The sequence below is a fragment of the Trichosurus vulpecula genome, chromosome 1, assembly GCF_011100635.1.
Source record: "Trichosurus vulpecula isolate mTriVul1 chromosome 1, mTriVul1.pri, whole genome shotgun sequence".
Classification (NCBI taxonomy): domain Eukaryota; kingdom Metazoa; phylum Chordata; class Mammalia; order Diprotodontia; family Phalangeridae; genus Trichosurus; species Trichosurus vulpecula.
In genome coordinates this window covers 32,916,612-32,924,071 of record NC_050573.1, presented here as the reverse complement: position 1 = coordinate 32,924,071, position 7,460 = coordinate 32,916,612, and positions in this window count along the sequence as shown.

Here is a 7,460-nt window from a genome sequence, read left to right as displayed (position 1 = left end):
GGTGGGGAACCTGTGGCCACATGTGGCCTCCAGGCTGCAGGTTCCCCGCCCCTGATCTAGTTCAACGTCCTTATTTTACAGATGAGGAAACAGAACATAGAAAATTATGATTGAGTCCAAGGATCAGCATCTTTTTTAGCTCTGAATTTCACTGGTTGGGCTGACATTGGTGCTTCTGGAAAATCCTGCTAAGAAAAGACTGGGAGGCATCTTGGTGGAGAAAGCCCTGGCTCTGTAGCTAGAGCGCTTGTGTTCAAATCCTTCTTCGAACACTTTCATGCCGCCATCTTGGCTCCACGCCTCTCCCCCGCCCCCTGCTGCCCCCCAGCCTTTCTGCCTATATGACCTTGGACAGGTTTGATCATTATCCAGTTTCTTTATCTGTCAAATGAGAAAGTTGAACCAGATCATCCTCTTACATCCTTCTAGCTCTGGACTAAAGTTTGCGAACCTTCTCTTGCGTCATTGTTGCCTTTCGCAGAGTCTGGCAGAGCCCTGGGGATCTCTTTTCAGAATGTTTTAAAATGCATTATATAAAATATATGAGATTGTAAAGCAAAGCAATATATAGGATTATGAGGAAAACCAATTATAATAAATAATGAAAAATAAATATAATTATTAGCAAATAAACATTAAGTTCATATATTACAAAATAATATAACATGTCATAATTCTAGCATATGTAACAACACAATTATAATATATTATGATTAAGAATATAATAAAATATATTTATGGGGTATTATAATATTATAGTTATAAAATATTATATTATAAAATAATGATAATAAAAATACAGCTATCAAAATATTAAATAATTCATAGACCTTGGGTTAAGAAGTCTTACTCTAGATCAATGATCTTATAACAGGAGAGAGGAAAAGAAAATGGGAAGGAAAAGATATAAAGAAAAGGAGGAAATACCTGTGGTAGGGAACTGGAGAATGTCTATTTCAGGAAACCCTCAGTAATACCCATACCACAGACTGACTACCCTACTCCAAACGGTAGACCACAATGCCCTTCTTGTAACCTTCAACCTTCCTTTGCCACAAGCTCTAGAGAATGTGACTGCCGTGATTCTATGAATCACGGTCTCCCTTTGCCTAGAGGCTGTATGGTATAATAGGGCATGCAGGTGAAAGTATCCTGGGGCGTCTAGGTGGTACAGTGAGTAGAGTCAGGAGGACCTGGGTTCAAATGTGGCCTCAGACACTCGACACACTTATTAGCTGTGTGACCTTGGGCAAGTCACTTAACCCTAATTGCCCTGCCTTTCCCCCTCCGGAAAAAAAAAAAAAGACTGTATCCTGGTCTCAGAGTCTAGAGACATGGGCTCCAGTGCCAGTTGTGATATAGACCAGCTGTGTGAACCTGGGTAAGTCACTAGATGACCTCTAAGGTTCTTTCTGGCACTAACTTCATGATCCTATCAATCAATCAGGTGCCAGGTGCTGGGGTTATTATGATTCCTTTGGTACCCCAGACCGCTGAGAATACACACAGACACACACGTCCTACTTTGCAAGACTAAAGGACTGGGATGACGAAGGAAGGAAGGAAGGCAGATGTGTCTGCTTATGGGCTGACTTTGATGCATTGTAAATACCCTAGAATCGTCTCTGGGTGGACGTGCAGTGACTGTGATGTGCAGAAAACCCATTAATTCCTTTGGCTAAGGCCACAGTAGGCCCCTGTGATTAATTAACACACCGGAGGGCAGAGCAGAGATTCAAAAAGATCTTGACAGGCTAGGAAAATGGGCTAAATTTAACAAGATGAAGTCAAATAATCAGTAAACAAGTGTTTATTAAACACCTACTATGTGCCAGGTACTGCGCTAAGATTTGGTGATACAAAGACAAAAGTAAAGCCATCTCTACCTTGTAGGAGCTCACATTCTAACGAGAGAGACAACGTATACACAAGCATTTCTATCTCTATATAGCTGTTAAGTGTATACAAGATAGTTTTGGGAGGAAGGACACTAAATCAGTCTTCATTTGACTTTTCACATCCCCATTTGGGGTTTTCTTGGCAAAGTTACCCTGGTGGTTTTACCATTTTCTTCTCCAGCTCATTTTAGAGATGAAGAAACTGAGGTAAACAGGGTTAAGTGACTTGCCTAGGGTCACCTAGCTAGTAAGTATCTGAGGCCTGATTTGAACTGAGGTCTTCCTGATTTCAGACCCAGTACTCTATCTACTTTGACACCAGGTGCCCTAAGCACTCACAATGGGCCAGACTTTGTGCTAGGTAGGCCCTTGGCGTACAAATACAAACAAACAAGACAATCTTTGTCCTCAAGAGGTTTACATTCTAATGGAGGAAAACAGTGAGGAAGTGTCATGGAGGACTTCTCCCTGTGGCATATTGAAGGCAGTGTTATGGTGGCTCAGGTCCCACCAGAAAAGCTATCACATTGGTCCAGGAGAGGGGTCCAAAGACCCGGTGGGAGGAAGATGAAGGAGATGGTGGGAGAGCAAAGGGGCATGCCTGCTGATGGATTGATTTAAGGTCACTGTCACCATTTTCTAGGGAGTAAACTCTCAAAGAGAGAACGGGTACCTTTTGTGATAATATTTTTAGATGTTGAGATCCTTTGGGGACTGGCCCCTCTTCCTCCTGCTGTTCAGAAGAGAGCAGAGAGTTATTTAATCTTCTTGAATGTGTTTCTTTCTGGGCAGCTGTTAATGGAATATTGCAGGGGGCCATCTATGAAAATCTGTGTTCTTTGGCTTTTTACCAACTGGGAAAAGTCTGGAAAACCTGGCATTTAAAATCGTTTTCCCTTAGACCAGATTCAATCCAATTCAGACAGAATTTATGGGCAAAAACACTGGGTTAGGTGTTGAAGCTACAGAAATTAAAATGGAAAAACAAATAAACATGAAAAACAGAAAAAAAGAAAAAAAAGGCTGTGCTCCTCAGGGGCCGGGGAGTGAAGTGACGGGTCATCTAGCTACAGTGGTCACTTCCATTAATCAGGACACTGAGGACTGAGGGAGGGCTTTCCAGAGCTTGAAGGGTTAAGTCCTGGAGGGTATGGCCGGCTGTTAGTGAGCCTCTGCCTTCAACAATCCATCAGGAAATAGTGATTAAAAACCTGCTATTAAATACCTGTCATTCCTTACCTATACGTTTTAGAAACCTGAGTTTCTGAGTTCAAAGAGTATTCCCAAGCCCTAGCTTCGATGTGCCTGGAGCAATAGTAGGTACTTAATAGATGCTTGTTGATTATGTGCAAAGCCCATGTAAGAATCTTTATAATGCACAGTTGCTGCCCCTTGATTCTAGCTTGGGGGACTGGGTTTGGGGGGCTTGAAGTCTAGTTGGGGAGATGCGGCATTTATATAAATGAAAAAGATAATGGATCTGCATAATCACTTTGCCTGAATCACTCTTTTGCCCCATCATGCCTCATCTTCAGGGAAGGAATAAGCACTTATATAGCACCTACTGTATGCTCGGCACTTTACAAGTACAGGCGCTGTTATTATCCCCATTTTACAGTTAAGGAAACTGATGCAAACAGAGATCAAGTGATGTGCCCAGGGTCACATAGTAAGTGTCCGAGGCCGGATTTGAACTCACTTCTTCCTGACTCCAGGCCCAGAGCTCTATCCACTGAGCCACCTAGCCATCTATCTATGCCCATGTTATATTTCTTTCCCTGTTCCCAAAGGTCCAAGGTAGAATGTAAGCTCCTTAAGGGCAGAGATAGAGTTATCAAACAAACAAACCCCCAAACCCTTTGCATTATCAATACCAAACAAGTTAAGTCATTTTTGCAGTCTTTTCTGATTCTTCATGACCCCATTTGGGGTTTTCTTGGCAAAGATGATGGCGTGATTTGCCATTTCCTTCTCCGGCTCATTTTACAGATGAGGAAACTGAGGCCAACAGGGTGAAGGGACTTGCCCAGGGTCACACAGTTAGGAAGTGTTTGAGGCTGGATTTGAACTCATGAGGATGAGTCTTTCTGATTCCCAGCTCACTGCTCTATCCAGTGGGCCACCTCGGTGCCCAAAGCACAGAAGAGTAGGGGCTAATAAATGGTTATTGAGCAAATGAATGGAATCCAGTGCTATTTAGATGCAGCAGCATGACTTAGTAGATAGAATGCTGGGTCTGGAGTCAGGAAGAGCTTGAATCCTGCCTCAGATGCTCGTTAGTAGTGTAGCCTTGGATAAGTCACTTGAGCTTTTCCTGCCTCAGTTTCCCTATTTGCAAAATGGAGATAATGATTCACAGGGTTATTGTGAAGCTCCAACGAGATAACATGTAAACTGTTTCAAAAACCCAGAGTTCTGTATCAGTGCTGGTTACTGTTGTTGCTGTAGGATAGAAATGTTACCCCTAAATATGGTGAATACTCTAGGAGTCTAAGAAAGGGAAAAGCCTTTCCTGCAGTGATCAGAGGAAGGTATTGCAGAAGGGGTCAATCAGAACCAGCACTTCAGGGGCTGCTAGGTGGTGTAGTGAGTAGAACACCGGCCCTGGCGTCAGGAGGACCTGAGTTCAAATCTAGCCTCAGACACTTGACATACTTGCTATCTGTATGACCTTGGGCAAGTCACTTAACCCCAGTTGCCCTACCTTCCCTCCCCCCTCCCCCCCCCGCAAAGAACCAGCATTTCAGATCCAGAAGGGAGCTTAAGAACCATCTAGTCCAACCCCACTGTCACATGCTTGACAAGCAGTCAAACAACCTCTTCTTAGTGACATCTCCTGTAAAGGCCCATTCTACTTTTAAACAGCTCTAGTGTTAGGAAGGAAGCAGTTAGGTGGCACCATAGTGCACAGAGTGCTGGGCCTCAGATACTAGCTGTGTGACCCTGGGCAAGTCACTTAACTTTTGTTTGCCTCAGTTTCCTCATCTGTAAAGTGAGCCAGAGAAGGAAATGGCAAACCACTCCAGTGTCTCTGCCAAGAAAACCCCATGGACGCTGTGGTGCACAGGGTCACAAAGAATTGGGCACCACTGAACAACACCAACAACTCTTGGGAAATTTCCTCTTATATCAAGATGCAATTGCCTTTCTACGACTTCTACCCATTGCTCCAGGTTCTGTCTTCCTGGCCTGGGCAGAACAAGGTTAATCCCTCTTCCAGAAGACAGTCCATTAGATGCTTAAAGAGAGATATCAGATCTTCCCTTGAATTGGATTTGAGCCAGACCTTGAAGTATCAGTGGAATTGTTAAGCAGACCAAAGAAGAGAGAGGGTAGATGAGGTTGGGGTGGGTTAGAGAGGAACAGTGTCAAATCTACAAGTCAACAAGCATTTATTAAGTGCCTAATGTGTTCCAGGTGCTGTACTAAATGCTGGGGAAACACATACAACATGGAAAGAAAGTCCCTGCCCTCTCTGAGTTTACATTCTAATGGGGGAAGAAGATAGCACCATCAGGTGAGGGGACAGAGGCACCCAGGTACGAGCTTGGAGGAGGAAGTCCAGGGAATGACTAGGGAAGACGGAAGGGAATAAAGACACGCCTGGGCTGAGTGCTTTCCTTAAAATGGCAGTTCTGCTAGGAACCAGCCCATCAGAGGAAGGGGCCACAGAGGTGAGGAGGTTACTGTGGGATAGTAGAAAAAGTCCAGAGAATCAGGAGCAGACTGTGATAAAATGAACGGGAAAAATGGGATAAAACACACAAAGATGTAGTGGTAGAAAGGAAACAAGGCATGTTTGAGGACCAGGGAGGAGACCAGCCTGGCTAGAGTGGAGGGAGGGTTCGTTCAGGGGAAGAGTGAGAAATGGTAACTTTCATTCACATGACACTTAAAGCTCACACCATCTTTGCAAAGTAGGTAGTAGAATTAGCACCCCCATTTTACAGATGAGGAAACTGAGGCTCAAATTTGCCCAAGATCGCTTAGCTAGTAAATAATGGAGCGAATGACTTCTATGTCTCAAGCTGGGAGATGAAAGGTAGGTTGGGGCCAGAACTCAGAGGATCATGAATGGTAGGCAAGAGACTGTGGATGACTTTATCTTGTAAATAGTAGGTATTGTCGATGATTTTTGAGCAAGGGAATGAAATGGTGATAGCTGTGCACAGAAGGGATTAGAAGGAGGACAGATAGAAAGCTAAGAGGTTATTAATAATAGCCCAGGAAAGACGGTAATTGTAGGATGATTCCAAAAAGGAAGAGGGAGGCAGGGCACTAAATAAAGTATGTTCCCTAGAAAGCCAACCTTTGGTATGAAGAAGTGAGGTAAATAATGGGTTTGGGACATGCCTTTCACCTCCCAAATATTTGACCTCAATCAGGAGCTGGAAGGAGAATGGGGACATGAATTTCTGTGAAGATTTTCAGGATGGTATAATTAGCATGAGCATGGTGACCCAGAAGATGAAGGAAAGACATCTTTCACAGAAGGAGTATTTTCAAGAATTAGTTATGTTGTATAATTGCATGATTCGATTCCAATTCAATTGAATAAGCATTTATTAAGCACCTATTATATCTGGCAGGGTGTAGGGTGTGTTCAGGGAGACTAGTACCTCTGGTGTGAGGGTGGAAAGGAAGATGGGAGAGGGAGGGAAGGAGAGAGAGAGAGAGAGAGAGAGAGAGAGAGAGAGAGAGAGAGGGAGGGAGAGAGAGAGAGAGAGAGAGAGAGAGAGAGAGAGAGAGAGAGAGGGAGAGAGAGAGAGAGAGACAGAGAGAGAGACAGAGAGACAGAGAGACAGAAAGAGACAGAGAGAGAGACACAGAGCTACAGACAGACAGAGACAAACAGAAACAGAGACAGAGAGACAGAGAGAAAAAGAGATAGAGACAGAGAAAGAGAAGAAAAAGAGAGAAATGGGCAGAGACAGAGAGGATAGAGAAAGAGAAAGGGACAGAAGGAGAGGGACAAAGGAGGAGAGGAAAGGAAGAGAAAGAGGAAGAGAGAGGGAGACAAGAAGAAGAAGAAGAAGAAGAAGAAGAAGAAGAAGAAGAAGAAGAAGAAGAAGAAGAAGAAGAAGAAGAAGAAGAGGAGGAGGAGGAGGAGGAGGAGGAGGAGGAGGAGGAGGAGGAGGAGGAGGAGGAGGAGGAGGAGGTGGAGGAGGAGGAGGAGGAGGAGGAGGAGGAGGAGGAGGAGGAGGAGGAGGAGGAGGAGGAGGAGGAGGAGGAGGAGGTGGAGGAGGAGGAGGAGGAGGAGGAGGAGGAGGAGGAGAGAGAGGAGGGATAGAACATACTAATAAGAGGAGATTAGGGAAGGCAGGAGATGACCCCTGACCCAAGCTTTGAAGGAAGCTAAAATTACTAGAAGGCAGAAGTAAGGAAGGAATGCATACCTCGTGCATGGAGATGGTCTGGGTAGAAGTCAGGGAGGTGGGAGCTGCAATCTCAGTTCAGGGAACTGCAATCAGGCCCATCTGACTGGAGTAGTGAGTGTGTGAAGGGAAATATATCATATGAAGTAAGATGGAAAGTTAGGTCAAAGTCAGCCCGTGCAGGGGC